This window comes from Lepisosteus oculatus, chromosome 10, assembly GCF_040954835.1.
Source record: "Lepisosteus oculatus isolate fLepOcu1 chromosome 10, fLepOcu1.hap2, whole genome shotgun sequence".
Taxonomy (NCBI): domain Eukaryota; kingdom Metazoa; phylum Chordata; class Actinopteri; order Semionotiformes; family Lepisosteidae; genus Lepisosteus; species Lepisosteus oculatus.
Window position 1 is genome coordinate 32,862,455 of NC_090705.1, and position 25,088 is coordinate 32,887,542.

At 39.9% G+C, this 25,088-nt stretch overlaps 1 protein-coding gene across 3 annotated transcripts in view; it reads left to right on the plus strand.

The window, feature by feature from the left end:
* ptp4a3b (protein tyrosine phosphatase 4A3b) overlaps positions 1 to 25,088 on the plus strand; it is a 54,954-nt gene that overhangs the window by 10,749 nt on the left and 19,117 nt on the right. Inside the window, exon 1 of one of the 3 annotated variants that reach the window (XM_015357484.2) lies at positions 24,616 to 24,716. The exons of the other annotated variants lie outside the window; for them this stretch is intronic. The gene's annotated coding sequence lies outside the window, so the exon portion shown is untranslated. Of the gene's footprint in view, positions 1 to 24,615; positions 24,717 to 25,088 lie in introns of those variants that run through there. 3 annotated transcript variants of the gene reach the window in all.

The following is a 25,088-nucleotide window of genomic DNA, read 5'->3' on the forward strand; positions in this document are numbered from 1 at the left end:
ACAGTACCCAAATTGGCCTTTCAGTTTCCTGTATCATGGAAGACTGTGCTTTTTGTTGCAAGATCCAAAACTGTAAAATGAACTTTCAAATTCCTCCTTTTTATACACGAGTTAAGTTAGTTTAAACCTATCTGCCGTTTTTGTAATGTTCTCAAAGGCACGATATAAAATAAAGGTTTTCTTATGGGCACACAGTAATAATAGTGACATTTTAGGATATGCATCGTACATTTGAAGAAATCTGGTTTGGAGCTGCTGTGTACAGTAACTGTATCTCTGTAAGAAGTCTTGGATAAATAGATTCAAGAAAACCTGTAAGAAGGGCAATAATAGATGTACCTAGTGGATATGACTTGGTACTCGAACAAAGCAAGATTATTTTATATAATAGCAGATGTATAGTAGAATTTAAGATTTCATCCTGTGTGGGACAAGATTTGTGCAGATTTATTTTACCGTATAAAAGTTGAGAAAGCACCTTTTCATTGAACATTTCTTCATGTGCAGCAGCCTGGTAGCCTGTTATTACAGTTGGTTTCTAAAGCAGAAATGCTGAGGTTATGCAACAAGGCAGATTAGTTTTGTGCTCTTGGGATTTGTGTTTGGTCGTATATTTATTTTCTGATGATTTCTTCTATTTTGAAGACCAATCATAATGTGCTATGCAAAGCGAGATTGCTATGTGCTGAAATCCCATCATTGTCGGCTGGAAGGATAATTGATTTTTATTGTTTTGTTTTTCACAGTTTAGATTTTAAAACAATACCTTGAGAGCCTGGTTTGTTTTGTTTTTCCGTTTCTGTTTGGACAAGTTGTGCGCACTAATTGCCGGTTAGTGGTAAATCTTTCTGTGATAGTCACTGGAAAGAAGTGAGCTTCTAGTAGCCTTCATTTCACGAAACCCAGCCTAAAGTTATAATTTACTCTTGCTCTGAGTCTTCAAAATTGTATTATTGTTTAGTTAAGAATGGATTTGCAGTGCATAATTGCAGCTCTGGAGCCCTAGTTTCAGTTTCTGGGGTGCGATCTGTGTGGAGTTTGCATGTTTTCTCTGTGTTCGAATAGGGTGCTCCGGTTTCCCTTCTCAGTCCAAAGACGTACTGGTAAGTTAATCAGCTTTTGTGAAAACTGGCCCTGGTGTGAGTGTGCATGTTTGCATCTGTGTGTGTCCGCTGATGGACTGGAGTCTAGTTCAGGGTGTATCCAGCCTTCCTGGGATGGGCTCCTGTCCACTGTGACCCTGAATTTGATATGTTCTTAATGAAAGTTGAGGTGCTGTAAATTCTGAAGCTAAGCATATGTTAAGATAAAGTGCAAATGTTATATGCCTGATTTTACTTGTGTAGTGTACTGTACATCGCTAAACATTTCCCATTTTCACTCTGTAGGTACAGTAGCTGACAGATTCATAATTCATAGATTTTCCTTTTTTGCAGGTACTTCCAAGTTTCAAATTGCAGTCTGATTCTGGGTTTGGAAGTAAAGAAGGAAAGGAAGAAAGGGTCAAATGGCTGTGAACATATCTTGCGTTTCAGTACATTTTGATTTTTTTTTTTCCCCTGCGAGGATGCCAGTAGTTCAGGTTTCATGTTCCGCACAGCAGCACATAGTCACGACCGACAAAAGCTGCAACATATTTTTTACTTTTACTTTTTACAGCAACATCTCAGATTGTTGACACCCCCTTCATGCGCCGACATGTTTTCCCATTTAAACAGAACAGAAACCTCAAGGGGGAATGAAGTGAATATACTGTACCTTTTAAAGTAAAGGCTTATGTAAACGCACCTTTTATAAAACGTATTGCCTTTCATATTTAATTGCTTGCATAGTGCTCTTAATCTCGCAGAATCTCAATGCACTTTGCATACAGGAGGAGGTCCACACAAGTGCAAAATCTTCCTGTGTTACTGTATGTATCGCACTAGTGTGTGATGTAGTTATGGGCCAGAATTCCATATTGTAAGCATACATTATACAGCAGTATCTGTATTTATTGTTATGCTAGAGGTGGAATATTCACAAAGATTTAAGGGAAGTATTAATCATTTTGTTGTCAAACGTGATGTGAAACAAGCGACTTTTTGGTTATACTGTATGTACGCCGTGTCAGAAGAAACCTATTTCACTCTTCGTGCGCTTGTGCTTTTAATAAAAATAAAGTTTTTGTTATAGAATGGATGTCGGATATTGACCGACATGGTTTTGGTTTCATTTGGGTCAAGTGAACATCCGCGACAGTATGGTGGGCAGGAGTGTCTCATTGCTTCAGGACTTGAACCGTACAGGTGATGTCGACCGGTCTGCGTGACCTGGGACCTCGCTTGCTGGCATTTCTTATGGGCACGTCTCCGTGACCATACTACGGCAGGACCACACGTGTCTTGGCTCTGCTTGTGTACCGACGGCTTCCCTGCGAGACGTGAAAGCGAGACTGTGCTGTGGATGCCCCACTCTCCAGGTCCGAGTCCCAGCTTGAACGGCTGTGGTAGGATCTGGGAAGACCTGGAGCGTGCGGGGCTCGGAGACCGGCGAAGAGGCACGTGCTTCTCTTGGCTCTGTGAGAGGAATGATGCAGAATCCCACAAGACCGTCCCAGAGCCTGGTACAAAGGCACGCGTCCATGTAGTGCTCACTTACAGCATGTGCTGTTTCCCGCAGTGGTGCCACACATGCGTCTAACCTGTGATATTCACATGGTTCCCTTGTGAATGAGAAATTGATAATCGGCATTAATGATTTCACCTGTAGATTGTCTAGTCAATAAAATGTTGACAAATGTTACACAAAATACTAATTTTCTAAGTGATATCATTGCGAATCTGGTGCAGTTATAGGTGTACCTTCAATTGATGTTTGGTATGTACAGTGTTTCTGTGAGTTTATTTCTTTTTTTGTTTCAGAAATAAAATACAATCACTTAAGGTTTGTCTAATATTTCATTTATCTGGTATTATAATAACCGTCTTCCATAGACGAGAGCTGGACTAAAATATGAAAAATAGTCACCAAGATGTTGGCTTTATTTTATATTTGGAAGAATACAGTACTGATTTTGTGTTCCACCTTAAAGTTCACAGTGGTGGAACCTCATCAGTGAGCAAACTAACAACTCTGCTCTACTGTATTTTGCTTTTACAGTGACAACTCCAATAACTCAATTTACAATAATGTGTAGGCTACGTTTTTTTTTACCAGAGAGTCGACAGCACAGTGGAAAAAATCCAAACCAGTTCTTCTGTACTGCCCTTTTCTAGGCTTCATTAACTTTAAGCACGAATTTGTGATATAGGCTTCCACTGAGATGACAGGAACATATAAATATATAAACATTTTTTTTTTTCCAGAAACCACATGCCAGTGGATTATAACCACAGCCTTATAACTTCCGCACTTTTGTAATCTGCAGACTTCAGAGATTGGGGGAAAAAAATGAATGGTATACAGCAGCCCTTTTCATTTTCTTCATGCGGTACACATCAAACCAGCATGGTCTGAATAATGAAGGCTGAATGTATATGCTTATATTACGGAATGTACATGTAACCCACCAAATAAGTTTATAAGTTTCTGAGCTTTTGTTATCGATTTCAAGGCTTCTTGTTCTTTTGTAGCTGTGTCCTGGGGATAGTTTTCTGATTTCATGAATCCTTAGTTTTTAGAATAAACTTTTTTATATAGTGCCTTTAAAGGTGGCGCTTTACATGTCGAGAGCAACGATAGAATACATAAGATAAAACACAATTAGTGTGTATATATAGAGGAGACCATGGATGGTGGTACTAAGAAAAGCAGAGGGGTAAAGAATGGAACCAGTTAAGTAAAGGCTTTTCTGAAGAAGGTTTTGAGTCTGGATTTGAAGGCGTTTAGAGAAGGTGACTCTGATATCCTTGGGCAGAGAGTTCCAGAGATCGGGGGCATAACAGGAGAAGGCTCCGTCACCCATACAATGTAGATGGGCTTGGGGGACAGTAAGGAGACCAGAGTTAGAAGAGCGAAGGTTGTGAGGTGGGGAGTAGGGCAATAATAGTTCAGACAGGTACTGAGGTGCCAAGCCATGCAGAGCCTTGTAGGTGAGCATGAGGATTTTAAAGTTTTTGAGTGTTTACTTTTCTGTTTCGTGTCTTTTATTTTACTAACTGTCCCCTAAGCTCTTGTTATGAAAGCGTCTCGGAGGGTGGGGGTGGACTCTCTTGTGGTTCCTCAGCAGTGATTTGATAGCTCATGTGATGCCTTAGGTAGGAGCGGTGCATGTGACTTCCCACAAGTGGGTGCAGCTTAATGAGCCTCTCTTGACTTGCCTTTGTCCAGTTTACTTGTAGTTAAACTCTTGAGCGGTTTCCCATCATAGGCTGACTGACAGCCATCTACTGTGTAAGCTGTGTTTATTGTCTTTTCTTTCCAGTTTAGGGGGGAAGAAATGTCTTGTGAGACTGCTTTTTCACTTTCCCTTCAAAGCAGTCTTCCCGAGGTGTGGAATAGATGGGATGAGATGTGGGGCAGATTTCCTCATGTCCCAGTGAGGAAGATGAGAAAGGGAATTAGATCATTAAAGTTCATAATCAGCTCTCTTGAATTTGACTGTTGGAACTGTGTGCTGAATCTTTCGGAGCATTTCCACACTAGCAATTCCCCTTTGGGGTGGACTCACTGGAGCTTTTAGTGCTATTTGGTACCTAGGGTTACACAAACAAATGTGCCATGTTGCTGCACAAAGTCGCAAAAGGGCTGTTTGTGTCACAAGTACAGCCCCAAAATTAAAGGAAAAGCTGTCTTTTTGACAGTTTGTGCGGGGATAAAAAAAGCAGAGCCATTTTGAGTGAGGCGTATCTTCAGTTTCAGGAATGACCGTATGACCAGAACACACTGAAAGACATAAATGTCTGAAATACAGGATTGCTGATGAAAATATCCCTGCCCATGTTTAGATGGATTTACTGTATGCCCCGTACAAAGAAAGGATAGTTATTTCTGTGTAATTTTCTAATGTACATTTTTAAATTATTATACTCTTATATTTACATGCCATTGGCAAGAAATATTTAATACAGAATGCTGGAATTAAAAATATAGTCAGGGCTAGGTGTATTAGTCCAGTGTTACTGCATGTAAAGTGTATATATATATATCATAATGACTGCAAATGAACTGCTGGCATTAATGACAAAATACTGAAGTACAATCAGGAATATAGCAGCATGAGCTCTAAACTACATTTCATAACTGCTATATATTAGTAGTTTGTTACCTTCTGTAGCCGAGGAAACAGCAGCTTAAATCATCAATGAGCATTGCGCTGCTAAACGAATCCTCAGTGAGTTAGAAAGCTGTTGAAAAGGTTACTAAATTAAGTACTTTCATTGAACTTTTTGCCTTGTTGTGTTTTTTTTTTTGTCTGTGTGGAATGTGAACAAAATTCATCACGAGAAACTGCAGCCTTCTTCACGTACGAGTAGATTTGTTTTGTATCCGTAGGACAGCGGATGCATTGCCTGAACAATACGCTCCTTGCATCTTGCTATTCAATGTTTTGTGTGAGGATCTGAGGTCTTCCAGACTCTTTTATTTCAGCCTACTTGTTCTTTAGCATCCCTGAAGTAGATGGATATTTTTTTCTAGCTTTTCTTTTTCCTAGCTTAGGGCTTGTCACTGACATTTTGGAATTTTCCTTCCCCTAAGCTATGCGATATAAAGCTGTCAGAGCATTATAAAACTAGAGTATTCATTGGCTCACAACATGTTTTTTTTCCAAAGTTTTAAGTTTTGGATTGTTGTATAGTTAGTATAAAAAGAGTCGAAGATTTGACTGAGAGTTATTAAAGTTTATGCTTTCTTACTGTGCCACATATAATCTAGTAACTAGTTTTAACTAGTTTGGCAGAAGCTAGAGGTAGAGGTAATTTTGGCATGCTTTCTTAGACTAATATTTTGCCTTTTTTAAGGGCAGGTTGATCTCTGTAGTCTAGACATCGCCTGGATCTAGGCCGCAGTGTGTCATTATCCAACAGCAATGAGATTCCTCATACGGTGGAGCACTAGACCTCTGGTGTTTTACCAGTGAAAGCGTCTTGTTTCACTCTTTTACTCAGTACTGTCTCTTGTGGTCACTGTGGGGAGAGTGGTGTGACGAAGTTGATTTCAGTGGAAAGTAATAGTTTCCACTGTCAGCATTTATGAGGGTAGTAGCAGGAACTATTACCCTTAGTGACATTGTATGAGCTACAATCTTCCATTAATATATGCATGGCAATATACTGGGGGTGACACAACGGTTCACATTGCTGGGGCCCTGGGTTCAATTCCGGGGGTGCTCTGTAAGTGATGTTTTTCTTCTCCCTGTGTTCACTTGGCCTTTCTTTGGGTTCTTCAGTTTCATCCCACAGTCCAAAGCATTCAAATTAATTAGCCTCTGTAGAACTTGGCTCTGGTGTGAGTGCCCTACAGAGGACTGGCATCCCATCCAGGGTGTATCCCGCCCTGTGCCTGTTGTTTGATGGGATAGGCTTTGGCTCCAACATCTGTGGACTGGGTGAAGAGGTTAAGAAAAGGAATGGATGGAATTTACTATATACAGAGTGAATAGAGGGAAGTGATTATTGGAAAATAAGTTTTAAGCTTACATCGTGGCATTGGACACAAATGTTCCCCTAAAATATGGACTCCAATGCCAAATCATTGGGCTTTCGGCTTAAAGAACCTCTTTCCTAGCTGCCATGAGGAAATCGGTCACTTGATGTCTTAAAACTTGGCTCCTTTTCCATCTTTTATGTTCTGTAAGAAGCAAAAAGAGTTGCGTGTGGTGTGCATCATTTATTTCCTTCGGTCTCTCGGCTACGACTTGAGTCTTTCTGGCCAGCATCACCCGTACTCCTGATTTGTTGAAGCAATGCGGTCTTTTACTCTCCTGCTTTTTTGCTGGCCTTTTTTAATTTTTTACTCCATGGCTAATTCGTCTCGCACAAATCATAAACTCTAAGGGTGTGAATCCCATCCCAGTTCCCCATGAAGTTTTCCCTAATCAGCCGTACAGGATGTGTCCTCGGAGGGCAGGGTTTCCTCCTACCTGATTTGGTGCCTCCTGTAGTGTTGACTCTCCTACTCTCTCGGGGAAACTCGGCTACTGTAAATCACCCAGCTTGCCTGGGCCCTCCAGCCCGCTGAGCGGTAGGTGATTGGAATGTTGTAGGCTTGACTCTTGGCACTGGCCAGTTGAGCTCAGCCCTGACGTAAAAAGACTGCTTTGGGGCAGGAATGGCTTCCTCTCCAGAGGGCAGGCAACTCCTATTTTATTAGGAAAATTTGACCGCTGAGGCCACCACCGTATGTCCCTTAGCAATAAATGGAGTCAGAAAGAGGGTGTTCACCAAAAGAACTCCACAGGAACTCTCCAAAGGCTAAAGCAGCCTGCACTCCGAACCGAGCAAAAATTTGAGAGAATGGAAACGAAACGATAGTCTGCTAAAGCAGGTGGTAGAAATGTGTTACAGGACGGATAACTTTGTGAGTCACAGCTCTTCCACGTGTGGCTGTGGTGGTGTCAGTGAAGGCCTTTAGAGACTGCTGCCACATTTCCTGAAGCACGACGTTCCCCAGTCAGAATGAACAGCCTTTTGAGTTTCTGCAGCTCAAGCTACTGTCTAGCCTCATGTTTGTTTCTCATTACTGGGGCCCGAGCACTGCGGTGTTCGGTCTTTCAAGGGTGTTGTTGTCACAGTAAGAACTGTTGTAATGAATCTATTCCAGGAAATGCAATGGAAACTTCTCATTTTTAATTTCAGGCTTGTGGACTTGGTGATGGTGGTGGGGGGGACGACAAACATTTATTGTTGCCAAGTTTTTTTGGGTTGTCGTTGTCCTTTGTAGAACATCTCACAGGAAGTACAGTAATCTTGTCAGGTTTTGTGAAGAATGTGTCATATCAGTGTGCTTTGAAAACAAAGTTTCAGGGAAACATCTACATTTGCAAGACTGCAGTCCTTCGTCTTGCATACAAGTAGCAGCCAAATGAGCTAGATGTGCTGAATTGACTCCTCTGATCTGTAGTCGGAGGATTCAGTGTATTTTCTTATGTTTTTAGGTTTTCATCCTGTATGCGATCCAAGCTTTACAGCAAAACCAGAAGTGTTGCCTTGAGCTAAACCTTACCATTATAATCCCTCTTCTGAAGAGACCTCAGATCTAACTTTCCCTGGCCCTTTATAACCTGGACGAAGGCCAGAAATATAAAAAAAAAGGGAACTGGTGGAGCTTTCAGATTTGAGCAGCAGCCAAATAAATGGTTATATTACGATTCCCTGGGGAGCCGGCCTCCCCTCTCCTTCGAACTGGCATTTTAGACCACTAATTGAACACAGACATCACAGAACTGGCAGGCTCTCCCATGTGCACACACACACACTTACGCGCACACACAGAGAAGCAGGAAATACATTGTTTCAAAAAGGGGGCTTTATCTGGAAGTCCAAAGAGTGTTGAAGCCCATTTGGACTGGCCGGCAGCAAAAGGTGAGATCTTGCTTTAATTGTAGCGCCTGCAGTTGGCTAACAATTTGCATATCGCACCCTAGAATGTGTTTCTGCCATTCGAACGTGACTGCTCAAAGTGCAACAGCTTTTTTTTCTTTTTTTTTTTAATGTTGCCTGTTCTTTTTTTTTTTTCTGAAAGATTTGTCAAGCTGGGAGTCCAGAGCAGGAAGGCTTTTGACATTTGTGCAGGCTTTGAAAGCTCCCAGCTGCAGATCAGAGGGATATCCCCAAAAAATTCAAAACAGGATTTCTCTATTCCAGGACAAAAAGTGCTTTTTTTTTTTTTTTTTTTTTTTGCTCCGTTTGGTGGAACATGGATTAAATGTCTTACGTGGGCTGTCTGCTGGGTAAGCTAGAAGAGTTTTTAGCCTTATAATTTTAAAGCCTAAAGAACACCAAAACTTCCAGAGTGGTTTTAGAACAAAGCTAGAGGCTGATTTTCTGTTTTATTTGTGTGAAGCAGCTTTTGTGTTTATGCAGTATTTTTACTGTAGTGGAGCAGCTGGGATGACACCTTTGACACTCAGATACATTCATATGATAATGTTTCAAAACATTTAAATGTAAAATATATATATATATCATTATGGGCCATTTCAGTTCTGTAAAGTTTAGGATTTGTTTCTTTTTTTTTTCTGAATCCAGGATTGCAGAATATACATCGCAGCAATATAAAATGTTACTTCTGTATTTTAAATGTGTCTGGAGGTAGTTTACTTAAGAAGCCAATATATTTTAATTTCAGAAAAAAATCCTTACCTATTATTTTTATGTGTGTGTCATAACATACCCTGTTTTAACATACTATTCTGTTACCCAGTCTATTTATCGATTGATGGCGTTTCTCTGGGTTTTCGAAAAATGATTGTTTAGACCTTGAGTTACTCCTAGCAGCCCCGATTTTATCCTGACATGTTAGGCTTCCTGACATTATTTTTGTGACTCGATAAAACTTGCATAATGTTGTTTCAAATCAATATAATATTTGTAATAACTTGGTAATGCATTTGTCCTTCAGTGCAGTGCAAGCAGTTTCCAGGCCCCATTCTTTAACAGTTCTTTTAGTGTGTGATGGTGTGCAGTTCTGTAGAGCCATTTCTTTCTGGTAAATCTCATTCAGTAGTTTTTTAAAAAAACAACAAAACAAACATCTGCTCTTTTTGCAACTTCTCCATGACCCTGAGGGGGCGATTGCTCTTATCTATTTTTTTATGACGCTGGCACTTGTCTGTTACAGTAAGCCATTTACATCTGACTTTCTCAGCTGTGGGGCCACTTCCACTAGCATACTCTTGACCTCAGCTGATCCCTGGGCAGGAGCAAGAGCCACAGCAAGGGGAAGTGTTTCCTGTAGGTTTCCCGCCAAGTTCGGAAGCAAACTTGGCTTTCGAAATGTTGTGGGAATTTTCTTCTTTTTTTTTTTGCTCCGAAAAAAACGAGGCTTGGTAGCGTTCGTCACGTGCTTCACACGGCTTGTGAACTGAGAGCGGGCATCAAGTCGTTTCGGCTGCCGTGAAGCGAATGGGGGGCACGGGCTTGGGGTCGCTGCTTTTTCCTGAGAAAAAGCGCCAACACCTCTGGCCACACGACGCGGCCCAGCTGAAATGGGTTCCTGGTGGGCCGAGTTCAACTCGGGGCAAGCTGGAGGTCACCGAAAGCACCTGTTCTGTAGCTCTCACATCCTCTTGGCATGCCTGCCTGTAGCATTGATTGTTCACAGAAGGACTTTTCGCAATTCGTATCTGCTTACGTTGACGCAGACTGGAGAGATTGTGCTGTAATCATGCTTGCAGTGGTCGGTGAAGATGAATATTTATGCTTTTCCCGGAATCATAAATCCTTAGAGAGGAACTGTGCGTATTCTACATTTGAAGGAACAAGACATCAGGGCACTATGCGATATGATTTTGAGTGAACGTGTGCAATCTTTGTAGCACATGAGGTGAGCTTGTGTCTTACAAAACCGGGTGTGTTAGAACTTCTTCCGTTGCATGGTCTTCGTTCTGTTGCTGTGTAATTAAAAAATTAAGAAGTGTGAAAGTTTCTGTTCATTAGCAGGTTCCCTGATGGTAGAAAGTATGTAGTGCTTTTGCTATGATTATCCCCACAGAGCTAAGCATTCTCTGTCTGATTGATTTTCTGACATTTGTACTTACAGTGTGTTGTGGAAGTGCAACACAGTCTTTTCTCAGGTGTAATTGCATCTTACAGATGTGAAATATGTATGGGGAAGAGAGATCTGCGATTGCTTGTAAGGTGCAGAGGCAGGCATTTCTTGAGAATTGAATTAATAAATACTGGATTTGGGAAATACGGAAATATACCATTCTGATTTATCTGCTTGAAACTGTTGTAATTACTGATGGTTCAGACTTAGTCTTTCTGATGTTCCTTAACTGTGAATGGTATTCAGTTCTACATGGAACTAATTATTTAAAAAACAAGATGGGCATTCTAGCTTCTGCCCACTGTAGTGCAGTTTTTCTTTGAAAATGTACACTCAGACGCAAAACATTGCAGAGTGTTGCCCAAGCATTTGCTTGCTTCAAGTATTTTGATTAATTTTGCATACTCTGGGTAACCACCTGCTTCTCTGTAAAACCGAAATTGGAGTGCTGTATGTTTTTAAGGCATGTTTTGAGTTGCTGCAGCTGCTGTTTCTATTACTGTTTGTCTTGAAATTGTATATGATTTGCTGATTTACTGGGACCTCTGATGCTCTAATTGGTGGGTAGGTAAAGACCTCAAACAGATGCCATTACTTATTCACAGCAGTATGAAAATGTGAGATGCATTTAATCAGATACTGCGAATTTATTAGACTGAAATACACAGCAGGAAAATTAGGTGCAAAGGAACTGCCAGATGAGAGTGTTCATGGCGTGGAGTCCAATGGTTTCCTGAAAGCTATGCTTGAATCAATATCTGGGTTTCTTAAATGTAGTTATTTAACTAAAACTAGTCTTTCAAAATTACTTCTCAACAGGATTGCACTGGAGGGAGAAAATATCCTTTGCATCAATGGAAATATATTTCTGCTGTGAATACAGGACATCAGACCAGTTGGTGTCATAAACAAGTTATATTGATTCAGCATCTTACGTCCCAGAGAAGCAGGAGTGCAAACATGGGAAATATGATGTTAATGTATCATGGCAGCTTCTAAAGGCTATTTGAAAACTCAAGTATTTTATTCACGAGTGTGTCTGATTCTTTCTCATTTGTCAGGATACAGGAGCTAGGAGTATCGCCAGGCAGGGTGATGATCTCGATTTCTTAAGTGGTTTCTTCCGTTGTCATCAGCCTGGTAGCTCTGAGGTATCCCCACAGATCTTTTGCGTCTCCTGCTTGCACCTAGTCCCTGGCAGTGGGGATCTCTGCTCTTTGGAGCAATGCTTCTGGACTACGTGAAGTTCCCTAGACTGGGAGTACTGTCTGTGGAAGGCAGGAGGTCTAGGAGTCATGAGCAGCTTGGTGCTGAATTTTATTTGCATGGCTTGATAAGCAATTTGTCGGGTCAGGGAAGAAGCAAAGTGGCACAATTTCAAGGGCTTGGGCTGCAACACGTGTGTGCAGGCGACATTCAAACTATCAAGCGAGTGGCGTTGTTTTCAGCAAAGAGATGCAGTGTGCATCTATGTATCAGTACTCTTCACTTCAGGGTATTTAGGATTATAAGCAGAGCGGAGCGGTGGCACTGTGGCTGGAAGGTTGCCGGTTCAAATCCCTCAGCCGGCAGAAGAATCCTACCCTGTTGGGCCCCTGAGCAAGGCCCTTAACCTCAGCTACTCCAGAGGCGCTGTACAATGGCTGACCCTGCGCTCTGACTCCAAGCTTCTCTCCCTGTCTGTGTGTCTCATGGAGAGCAAGCTGGGGTATGTGAAAAGACTAATTCCTAATGCAAGAAATTGTACAGGGCTAATAAAGTGATCTTATATCTCTTATAAATGTTGCAAGGTCTTGTGTGTATACTAACAAGTTCTGTTATTGTAGGGTGCAGGACTGTCACTTTTGGATTGTTCCTGTCGTGCTCTCAGATGATGTGAAAAGGAATTGGTTCCCGATAAGCAGCAGAAGTGACTTTTTTTTTAAAGGAGAATTTGTTTTAGTGCGTCAGCCAGCAAGTTGCAAACTCCAATGTCTAGCATTCACAGCTCGTTCTATAATTTAGTTTGCAAATTGCAGATATCCATAGGGTAGTACTATTCAGGAACAGGTAAGGGATTTTCATTGTAGGCAGAAGTGAAACTTTGGATATTATATGGGGTATTTTAAAAGCATAATCATAGGGTAAATTATAGTGATTTTCCTGTTATGGTGTATTCGATGACCCTATTGCTCATAACAGGCCTGTTTTTTTTAAACAAGGTTTGTTTAACTGTGGGTTAAAGTAGGTGTGTGTGTGCATCAGCAGCTTTAAAGAAACATTTAGTGGCTGCTGACGCTACCAGTCCTGACAGTTTCCAAGTGTAAAATTAAAGAGCTGAAACAGGCAGGGTCAGGCTTTTCACGATTCAGTAATCAGTATGCACAGTGCTGACTCCCCATAGCAAACATACCTAATCATTATGTGGCTCTTTCCTACAAACGTGAGCTACGAAAGTGTAAAGTATGTATTTTGTTAACTGATCATGAAAATTTCAGCAAAATGACTCAAAGATGAGGTATATTTATCACATTTCTTATTATAGGTATTATAAAGATCTTTGCTTTAAAATGAAATACCCATGGCTGCAGAATATACATTTTGAAGTTGAGTAAAAAATGAAACATCTTTAATTTGTTGGTGTGGGTGTTGGCCTTCCAGGTGAGGTATATTATTGTGTGTTTTCCAGAACTGCACTTTTAATAGTAGTGATGCTTGTTAATCACAATACATGCCCCTTTGAAACTCAGAATGCGATTTGAGCCAGCACCTGTGAGCTGTGTAGGCTGACAAAAATAATCTAGAAACTGACTTTACTTCTCTCTGGGGGTGTTAAGACTAGACAAGGTAGGGAGGAAGAGATGGTCCTTTGTACTCGCCTTTTAATTCCTGTTAATGCATCTGCCCTAGCTGTCATTTTGTTTTATTAACTGTGGGAAAATACCACCCATTATATCTTAATTGCCCTTACTGTAACTGCTTTGTATTTGCTTTTGCATGTCCCCTTCCTGTAAAAAAAAGAACGTTTTAATGATATTGGAAAACACACCTTCCAGTTTCTCATGTTTTGTTCTTTGATTAATGATTAGGCGGACTACAACCCATCCTCCCCCACACAGCTTCCTCAAAGCAAAGAAGAATACAGCCCTTCCATTCAATGGAGTAGTGTAAAAAACTGGGGTAAACTGTAGTTTGCTTGTGGCCCAGATTGCCTTGCCTTGTGAGCGTCTTCCTGTTTGCTTGCAGGAGACGTTTCTGTTTTGGAGAGGGCTGTATTTTTTAAGTAGCAGTTCTGCTGGAGTGGAGCCACCTCCTGGAAGACTGGTTGGGGGTTTGGGTGGTCCACTCTGCGGAACTCATTGTAAAAAGGTCAGGGGCTAAAGATGAATTATTAAAGTCCTGGAGGTTCAGACTGTCAGATCTTATAGGGCTGGTACTAAGGAACTGGACAGTAGGCAGTGATTTACTTCACACGGGATATCTTTTCAACTAAACTTCACCTTCCTATTCCAACACGACAGACCTTCCACTATAAGCACGGCTCTATTCAATTAATTGTCAGGAGTCGTATATGTGTATATTACAAATTGACTCAAAGCCTCTGCTGCTGTTTTCTACGATGATGATACTGTGCACTCCAAAAGCATTAAGATAGCAAAGTCAACACCGTTATACTTTATAGTCAAGCAATTTGTAGTTATGATCACAGGATTAATAGGAATAAATTCAATTCCGTTCATATGTCACGATCTTAGAACAAAAACATTTTTATTGATCCTAGAGATTTTTCTGACCATTATTGGGACAAATTAATTTTAAGGAAATTACAGAGTGTAGAAGTCAGTAATTGGATACAGATGCGTGTGATACAATAGCTGCATGACGTCTACATCTTCGGACACTTTTGATGCAGAAATCTTGATTTTTTTTTGCTTATTCTGTCTTTTTCTTCAGCGAGTGCCATGTATGCTGAATTAGATTAAAATCTGGAGATGGACTTGACCAGTTTTAAGATTTTTCAGATGCTCCTGCTTCTGTGGTTGCATTGGCTATACAGAAATGAAGCCCAATAAGTATGGAAACGTTTTCCTCTACATTAGCCCTCCAAATATTTCTGTACTAAGACTACTAACTAAGAATACATTCAGCTGCTGACATTATTAGTTGTATCATCAACAACAATGTGTGCGCTAGAAGCAGCCACCTAGTCCCAGGCTATGACATTCATTATCCATCCGTTCTTCACACTGTAATCTCTGTTCCTCTGAGCTCCTGAGGAGAACTGGACGACTGCAGTTTCAGAGCCGGGACAGGGACAAGGCATGGACAACGGCAAGTGTTAGGGCTTGGACGGACTCTTTAATTGTGCATACTCAGCCCCAGAGTCCACTTACTCGGATTGATAAAGGACAATCACCCTTTTAAGAACTTTTGTGATATAGTAGAGATTGATTGCCTAACTTGTTAGAGTGTCTACTTATTGTAAGATGGAAAAAAAGTTTATTTTGTTAGGGAAAAAAAAAATCTTTGGGCTGTGGGAGGAAGCCGGAGTACCCAGAGGTAACTCATGCGAACACAGGGAGAACATACAAACTCCACACAGACAGCACCCCAGGTCCAGAATTGAACCCAGGTCCACAATGCTGTGAGGCAGCAATGCTAACGACTATGCCACTGTGGGGTCTGTATGATGAAACCTCTAAACGTAAACAGTCAGAAATAATCACATAGGGACAATTTCGACCAGTTAACCTCCCCAGGATGTCTTTGAAGAGTGGAAGGAAGCTGAAGATTCCAGATAAAACACGTGTGTACACTTGCACGACATGCAAATTTCAAACAGCTGGTGCCCCACATCCAGTATCAAAGAGGATCCGGGAACTGTGCAGCAGAGCTGTCAGTGGGCACTTTGCAGTATAAAGTACAGTTTCATCACAATTAACTGTTAGGTCAAAACAAAATGTCAGAGGCAGAATTCTGTTGAATAAATTCTGCAGGAAGAAGGAAAAGAACATCAACAGACTGGAACAATGTGAAACGTCTACGACATTTGCACAGCGGTATATATTAATACCATTGCAGAATAGATACTCGTTAAAGCTGCTGTCCAGTTAAGGGCAGTGCTAGCCACGCAGGTTTCTAATTTCTAAGCTGTGATTTCATAGTGTTACTTTATCCTGTTTTGGAAGTTAAACACCTGTACAGTACTTAATGCTGCTTAAAAAGTCTGCTTTTGCAGCAGAACTTCCAAGATATGGAATTTGCTTTATGCTACAATAACGTTGATAAAGCAGAAAGAGTAGCACCATTCTGTATTTTATGTAATATGTGTCAGTAAGGGACATAAAGCAGAGGTCATTTTCTCAACACTTCATGAGATGCTGGTCTTCTTGACTAAGGTTTGACTAAGACCAAATAAAACGTATCCAAAAGGACATTTGACCAGAAAGCCCTTCGCACTATGAAGGTGATTTAAGGATACCTGACTGTCGAGTGATATAGAGGTTCCCCTCATACACTTCCCAGCAGTGATAAAATGCTTTGTGATCTCATTTGGTGATTGTGTTCTGCAAGCTCTCTGTTCACTTGCATTTAAATCTGCATCTCTGAGCACAGGATAATAAGATTTGCTTTTCCTAATACCTCGTTTTCCATTTCTGCAGCTGTTCGCTTCCAGAAAAAAAGGTAATGCTTTGAAGGCATTTTGAAACTAAATTCTTAAACTATTATATATAGTTTAATAATATTAGTCTGTATTGGTATGAAACTTTATTCTAATGATAACTTCAATATAATTATCACACCAGGTATGTGGTTTACAGTTGTGGTTTTGTTTTGGTCTACTTAACAGAATACAGCTGTATTACTGTATATTTTTCAAGCCATATCTTGTTTTGTTTTTTAGACAAAACACTACTGCAGTATATAGCCTAGTTTAGTATACTTGCACTGAGAATGCGGGTTGTACTTAAAGTATCTTAAAGGATACGTTAGACTCAGTAGATTGTACTATTAGACCTATACAAATAGTCTGAAATGCTCCAACTCCTCTTTTAAAAGTGGTTGATTTGTCCTTAATGGTGAAATTGATACCTTTTACAGAACTATTAAAAGATGGCCCCATTTTCTGCTCTCATCCAACCCCTGCGGGTCTATTTATATTTGCCCGTCTCCTGTAAATCCATTGTTAATGACAATCGCAAATGACTAAGCATGGCTTATCCCAGTCTAGGCATGTTGCAGGATCGGCATTCTGTTGTGGCTGGAGTGTTCAACTGCAGCAGCTCTTAACCTGTAATGTGTGTGTGTGTGTTACAGGAAAAGCAGCAATAATAAATACGAATGAAGAAGATGCATCAAAATGGCCTTTGTAATTGTCAGCTTGAGTAAATAACAAGGGAAAAGGATTTTAAACGTGTACTTTAACCATATGGGTCTCCAATGTGCATTAGATCTCAATTTTGCCATTAGTTTTATGACCGTGCTGTCGTAATCATACGTAAGTGATAATGCTCTCCAGTGAAATGCAAATTTAAGATTGTGAATGAACTGCATGGGTATTGTTATTGAACAAATACGTTTGTGACCACGTTCGAGAGGCTTCTTAGACCATGATTGCTTTTCTCCTCTCTTTATAATTGGGAGCTCTGTCCAAAGTATGATTTCTTTAATAATGAACACAGCAGCTGTCATAGTGCAAAATCTTTGCTCAGCCCACTTCCTGGTACAATTGAAAAATATTGTTAAAAAGGTTTATAGATTTAAAAAAAATGAAATTCTAGTAGTCAATAGCATCTTTAGAAAATCTAATGATTTTTGTTAAATATCAAAAAAGGAACACATATACTATCATGGAGTAAATTTGTATATTATATAATCTACTGATGAAATCTTCACTGACACTTGCAGTTCTAGACCTAGAATATGGCAGAAAACAGGAGACTATGACCAGAAAACTGAAAAAATTTAAGCTGAATTTCTTTTCACATACAATACAATGCTTATTTTTAAGTTAAAGTGATTTTTTTCATCTATTGTGGAAAGCCTTTAGTTGTACCATAGCTCCACATGCAAATCTATGCAAATATTAACATTTTATTATGTTACATATGGTGGTTTTGAATATAAACCAATCCAAATGCCTGGAAATCAAATTACTTGTTGGTTTGCAGTAACTGAAACATACATTTTATTGTTTCATATAATCTCCATTATTATTCAGTCCAGTATCTTGTACTAAGAAAATACTTCATTAAACTTTTATATGTACAGTAGATAATTAGATTACAGTCAACTGTGGAAAAAGAAACTGCAAGACCGTGCAAAATTTAGGGTCATTATATGTATGGTGTGTTATCTTCAAGATGTTACTTAAAAGTCCCTTGTAGGCCAAGCCTCCTCACACTAGTTTTGATAAATCAATTTTATACATACCACTGAATAAATACAAATATACTGCAATGACCAATTGATAGCATTGTCTTAATGGATCCAAAATTATTTATTACAAATTTCTTGGGTCAAACTGGCATTGTTTACAGAATTATTTCTAAACATCTAAATACCACACAGTCTGTACAATCAAATATAAGAAGACTCACTGCATCAGTCCAGTGACCTCAGTTCTGGCTGCCTTTATTAATGAAATCCTCATTATGTAGATTAGCAAATTATAATTGCCACCTTCTAGCTTTTGCCTGAGTGTTGTGTTAGTTTAAGTCTTTTGACATGTAAATGAGTCTAATTCGGGCTCCTTCATTCGTATACCTACTAATGTAGATCTTCACACTCTATTGTTTAGGGGTTGCTGTGCGTCACCCCTGCTGCTGCCCTTCAGTTAAAATGTTAGGTCATTAGTAATCCATGGCGAGGTGTGTAAGGCTAACCTTGATAATCCTGGCTAAATGTGCTTTGTGTTTCACTGTCTGGCCTCCCTAAATTTCTCCCTATTTTCCCTTGGTGACGGAATGTCTCGTTTTAAATCTGATTCTCTCTTCTAGTGGGGTAATTGTAAAATATCCTCCTTACCCAGGTAGTGTGATGTAGTTTTGGATGGAGGCAGGCTGAGGCTGGACTGACCCTGCTGCTTTTAGCTTACCAATCTTTGTAGGGTCCATAATGTACTGGCCATTTTCTCTAATGGTCTAGCACGAGGGAGGGTGCCCAAACAGTCGATTTGCAATCTTTCAACTTGTCGCAACATAAGGATGTTATGGCATCTTCCATAATTGTTTTTTTTTTTAATTGTGCTTTTTTGGGGTATAACTGCTAGGGTGCTGTTTCATGGCCGTCCCACAGTATTAACACTCCAAATCCAGCCGCTGTTTCACAGTGATAAAACCATTAATGTCAATCATGCTTTGAATGGAAACCTGTGTACATTAGCTTGTACTGAAATTAAAGCTGCAGTCCTGAACAGTGGTCATTATTCTCCAGTGCATGGAGATGTTTTTCACATGTTTGGTGATAGGCACTGAAATGAATCATTGGAATATTGTTAAATGAAGGAGAAGAAAGGAAGTTTTGTGGTTAACTTATCAAGACTTAAGATGTTATGCATTGTAAGTGATAATTGACGGCATGAAATCTGTTTTAATCACAGATCATGAGAAATTCCTATAAAAAAACATGTACAGTATCTCTCCTGTCAAAAGAAGCTACAGCTTTTCCAAAGACTGGTTTCATAACAATCAAATGACTTAAATCATTTTAGTCATTTTTTGCAAGTTCATCTCATTAATATATAATCCAATGCATAAAGTGACATTAATGCCATTCTTCATTGTTTCAAATGTTAAAAGACATACTTCTTTGTGTGGGGAAAAAAAAAACTATTGATTTTTTTTTTTTTTAGACAAGAACATCCTGTAAGCTCTCACAGTTAATAAGGGGGGAGTTTAAACAGCCCTTTCTGTGATATGCATAATACACATGTTCCACTACAGAAATTTAAGCACAACTCATAAATATCTAAAGTACTACTAGTGATGTGTAACAACATATTTTCACCTTCTTGTTTTTTTTTTCACTTCATGCAACATTAGTTTTAATACGTCAAAGGACTGAACAAAACCAAATTCAGTAGGCAGAACACGCCGGCTGTCTTTCGCTCTGCTTTAGAAGGTGAGCTTCAAACTTTGTTTTAATTTTAATTGATTAAATGTGGCCTTTGGAAAACTGAAATCAGTAATACTGTTCACAAATGATTCATTTTGTGACGGGAATCTGTTGGCAAACACAATACTTTATCGGTTTTCATCTTTTTTTTTTAGAAATGAATTTTTCTTGTACCAAAAGCCCCAGAGCACTATCAGAACGTGTTTGGCTTTGCATCAACCGCATCATGTGCAGTAAGTGGTGTTTAAGAAATACCTTAGAGGTTGCTAAATCAAACCGAGTTGGAGGATCTTAAACACTGCTATAATCTGATGCTTTTAGGCACTTGATAAATTGGTCTCTTGTGCCATCAATCAATATATTTACCACCATAGGTAGTGACATTCTACTGCATACAGTGTTCTAGAGACCTCACCCCAGAATGGTTTTGATTAATTGGTACCAGCTGTACATTGAGTGCTGAAAGCAAACGTAAACATGCAAAAGTGTTGATAGATTTACAGCAATCTCTAGGGAATTTGAGCAGTGCAACATGTGATGGAGAAATGGCTATTATTGGAGCAAAGCTACTCTACTGTAAATGTTCAGGCTGTTGCACAACGTCCTAATTTGTTGTAAGCTTTCATTTTACAATACAAAAATCTAAAGTAATGCTGTAGCGTCTTAGAACATATTATTTTCTATCTGCAAAACCGTTGTAGTCATCCTTTATATGGGCTGACTCAGCTCAAGCATGATTATTTTATAATTATGGGGGGGGGGGGGGTATTTATAAAGTAAGAATTTGCTAAAAAAATAGCCAAAATAGACTATTCCATCAACATTAAAATGCTGAAATTTTGATGCAAATTCAAATTCTCATGGTTACAGACCACGTCTGTAGTTCACTTATGGTAAACATGTTGCAGACCTTTAGAGACATGTCTATTCAAAGGCTGATGCATGCTGTACACACCCAAAGTGATTATTACGTTGTCACTTACATGGCAAATATATGAAAGTTAACAGGTAGACTGTGAGATATTTGACCCACGATGTGACATAAGGATCACATACCAGGCTTTGATACTTGAAATAAATTCCCACATGTCCCAGTAGGTGTCCTTACAAGGCTGAGAGAAGTCAGAGCACAGTTTAACGCAAAACACATCCTCAACCACTTCTTCTCGGTTGGTCACTGTGGGCCGGCCTCTCTCAGTGAAATGCTTCAGCAGTTATTCCGTATTGCTCTGTGCCAAACTTGCTGCAGCTTTCAAGAAGCGGCGGTTGTGAAAAGCAGTCACACATGAATAACAGATTATTTTCAGCTGTCTTTGCAGGCCTTATTCACAAAAAAAGGTCTTATTGGGCTGCTCCTGCACTTGAATTATTTAGATTTTTTTTTTTAATGTTACAATCACATAGGCTCATATGCATGCCCTGAAATGTGATTCAGACCTAGCTAACAACTTCGGACATACCCATGTTTTTAGTGCCAGCTGGAAATATCCTATGGCTGTGGTCCTCAGTTCTGATCCTGTAGTTCTCCTGTCTCTTCTGATTTTTATTCCAGCTGTGCCTTTAGTCGTCTGTGCCTGCGAATGAACTTGCTGGTTCAGACTTTATTTTTCTGCACTCAGTCCTTGGTTTTAATAATATGTTGGTTAAAGTACACAATTTTCAGAAACTTCAAAACATACTGTTAGTCCTTCTGCCAGTCTCTCCTCAACTTGCTGATCAGAAACCTGCACTCCTTGGATCTTTCTTTCGACTATGTTTGACATTCAACAGGTTCAAACTCCTCGTCACCTGTGCCCAGTCAGCTCTTACTAATGAGGTGATTTTAGTTTCTCAATCATTGAGCCATGGCAGAAGGGTGTGCTTTCAGACATGAATAAATCTGCTGTGGAATTGTGAAAGTCACAAATAAGAAAAATAAATCACATGAATAAACTAAGTGTTGTTAAATTACACTGCAGTGCAAACATTTTGGTAAATTTCTTACGGTGCTCTATCTACCGTATGTGAAATTACGAAATGATGTGTGCACATTTTGCGAAATATTTGGTGTAAGCACCTTTTGAAGCAAGTCTAGTGCAAGTCTCTTTAGGTAAGTCTATACCATCTTTGCACATCAGCTGGGTAAAGGTTTTGCCTATTCCTCTTGGCAGATTTGCTCAAGCTCTCTCAGGTTGCTTGCGGATTGCTTATGGGCAGCAGATCTTGGGGTCTGTTCTCCAGTTCTCAATAGGATTCAAGTCAAGACTTTCACTGGGTCACTCAAGGACATTCCCTTTCTTATACTTAAGGTACTCCAGGTTAACTTGGCCTTGAGCTTTGGGACATTGTCCTGGTGAAAGGTGAATTTTTGTCCCAGTTTTAGGTTTTGTAGTACCTTTGCTCCATCTATGTCCCCCCTTAATCTGGACAGCACTCCCAGAACATGTTGATTACTGTAGAAGCAGTAGAATATACTGCCATCATTCCCTTGCTTGACACCAGTCCATTGACGACACTCAAGACTCAGACAGAGTCACGCAGTACGTCTTTGGACTGCGGGAGGAAACCGGAGCACCTGGCAAACAAACGGTGAGAACATAGTAAGAACATCCAAATTCCATGCAGACAGCACCCCAGGTCCAGAATTGAACCCCAGGCTGCAGTGCTGGGAGGCCGAAATGCTCACCACTGCGCTCCCAAGCTACCCACTGCATTCTACATTAGACAAATGTTCCATATAGACCAAGATGCTCCAGTATTTTGTTCCAAACTCCTTGCAGGAGTTGCTGTATAGGCGAAATCTGCTGTATAGGCGAGATTTGATTCTTGGACTTTCTTCCAACATGCATTGAATTGTTTTTTCCCCCCAAAGTCATCTTTGGCCTCAAGATGGCATCGGTACCTAGGTGGTGTTTGAGCATGATAAACCTTCCCCCTTCTGTTAGCATTGCTGCCTCGCAGCACTGGGGTCCTGGGTTCAAGTCTGGACCTGGGGCGCTCTCTGTGTGGAGTCTTTAAGTTCTTGCACTGTTTCCATGGGTTTCATCTCACAGCCCAAAGGCATACTGTTAGGTTAATTGGCTTCTGTGAAGACTGGCCCTGGTGTGAGTGTGTGTATGTCTGTATCTGTATATGTTCTGCAATGGACTGGCATCCCATCCAAGGTACGGTATACCCTTCCTTATGCCCATTGCTTCCTGATATAGGCTGTGGCTCCCAAGCGATCCAGTATTGGATAAAGGGGTTAGAAAAAGGATGGATGTAAGATCATCATAATCTATTAATAAATCTCAACAAGCAACAAAGTTCAGTTAGTGGCAGCAGTTAACATTCAGGGCCAAGTTGGAACAAAAACCAGCAGGCATCAGGATACTCCGGGACTGAGAACTGATGTCCTATGGGATGGCTTACCTCAGCTGGTGTCAGATATCCAGAATTCTTGCCAGATTACAACACAGGCAGTCAAAGCTCTTTGTTTTCCTGCTCATCATGATGTTAGGCATCACCAGCAGGGCATTTATCATGCAAGAATCAAAATATTGTGTGACAAATCTTGAAAGCTGCACTCTTTTCCTTGAGATGGTGTAAGAACATAAGAATGGTTACAAGTGAGAGGAAGCCATTCTGGCCATCTAGCTATTTTGGTTTTTAATAGAAAAAGGATCTCGCCCAGCCATTTCTTGAAGGAAATCAGAATGTCAAATTCAACAAGTGTAGAGGTAGTTTTTTCCAGACCTCCAGAGCCCTTAGTGTAAAGAATGTGTCCAGCTTTCAGTGTTAAACACACTTACGTTTTGTCTTGTATCCTGTGATACATGTTTCATACAAGTCTCTGTGTAGTGTTCTCTGTTCAGGGCTAAAACAGTTCAGTTTTTTAAGACTGTCAGTTTGTGCAACATGCTGTTAAACTTAGTTCTTGTTCCCAGTAGTTGTTCTTATCTGGTCTGATTCCAGAGCAGTAATATCCATTTTATAACATGGTGATTTATACAGTTATCAGATGAGCCCTAATGATTATGGATTTGCAAATTACTATTACAATGTATCTACTTAAAATGAGGAGGAGGACCTATTGTTAAGCATCAGCTGATGTGACTTTAAGCATGTTACTTGAATAATTAACCAGGAATGCAATTGTTTTCATACTTAAGGTACTATTTTGTGCTGTATCAAGGTGATACTTTGATGTTTGAGGGAAGATTTTTGAGTTTTGCAGCCAATCGGAGATTATAGCAAGGAAGCAATGGGAATTCAATTTCTGTTACATGAGTTTTCTCCTTACAAGCCGTTTTCAGGGAAAAAATTAAGCGTGTATTACAAGAGATTAATGTACTCGTCAACATAAACATTTGCTTCTTTAATTTCTTCTTCAAGCTTAGCATTACCCATTTTATATTTATAGTTTGGTTTTGCTACCTGCATGAACACTCTGTGCTTGTCTGTATTAAATGTCATCTGCCGGGTGTTAGTCCAGCCTTGAACTCTTATCTATCTTTTTGAATTTTCTTTGGAACCTTTCCAGTATTTTAGAAGCCTCCTATTTTTGTACCATCTGAGAACTTGACTAGTTAGGTAACTAAAACTAGAATCTAGGTCATTACATGTGACATCTTTAAAAGCTGACATTTTAAATCATATAGTCTCTCAGACCCTTGATTGGTCTAAGTTGATTTCTTCTGCCCGAATGCCTTATTTGTTTGACCCATGTTTCACTTTTTTTCTTCTGTTTCTCAGAACAATAAGGAAGCATTTTCTTTTATATAAATAGACACAATATTTCTGTAAATCCCAGAATTCATTTGGCTGCTGGTCTTCACTAGTTACACCATCAATAAAGATGAGTGAGCCAGAGGACATCACTGTACCTCTGCTTGGCTTCTCACATGAGGTGATGTGATTTGGAACATCTGCAGTTCTTTTTCTGTCGCCACAACTTTTCCTTCAGTTTGGTAAGTTAACCTAGGTCTCATTTATTCATAAAATGTTGTTTTCAAGGTCTCCCAAAAATACAAAGATGAGAACTACTCATCTTTGTATTTCCGATCTATTTCTAATCTGGATTTGCTGTTCTGATTTCACCTTTCTGTGGATGTGTGGAGATTGTACCTTGCAGTGCAGCCTTTGGAATTCTGCAGTCTTCTGTGAACTCTGGATATAATATCTTCACCCCTGTACTCTTGTGAGGTTGGTGGTGACTTCACTGATAATTGTTTTTCTTGAGCTCTGACAGTTGTTCTGTCGTGAACTGCAGATCTTTTTCTTGGCGAACCAAAACTTGGCTCGCTGGTAATTACAGAGTTGTTTTTTTTTAATCTTCAGAA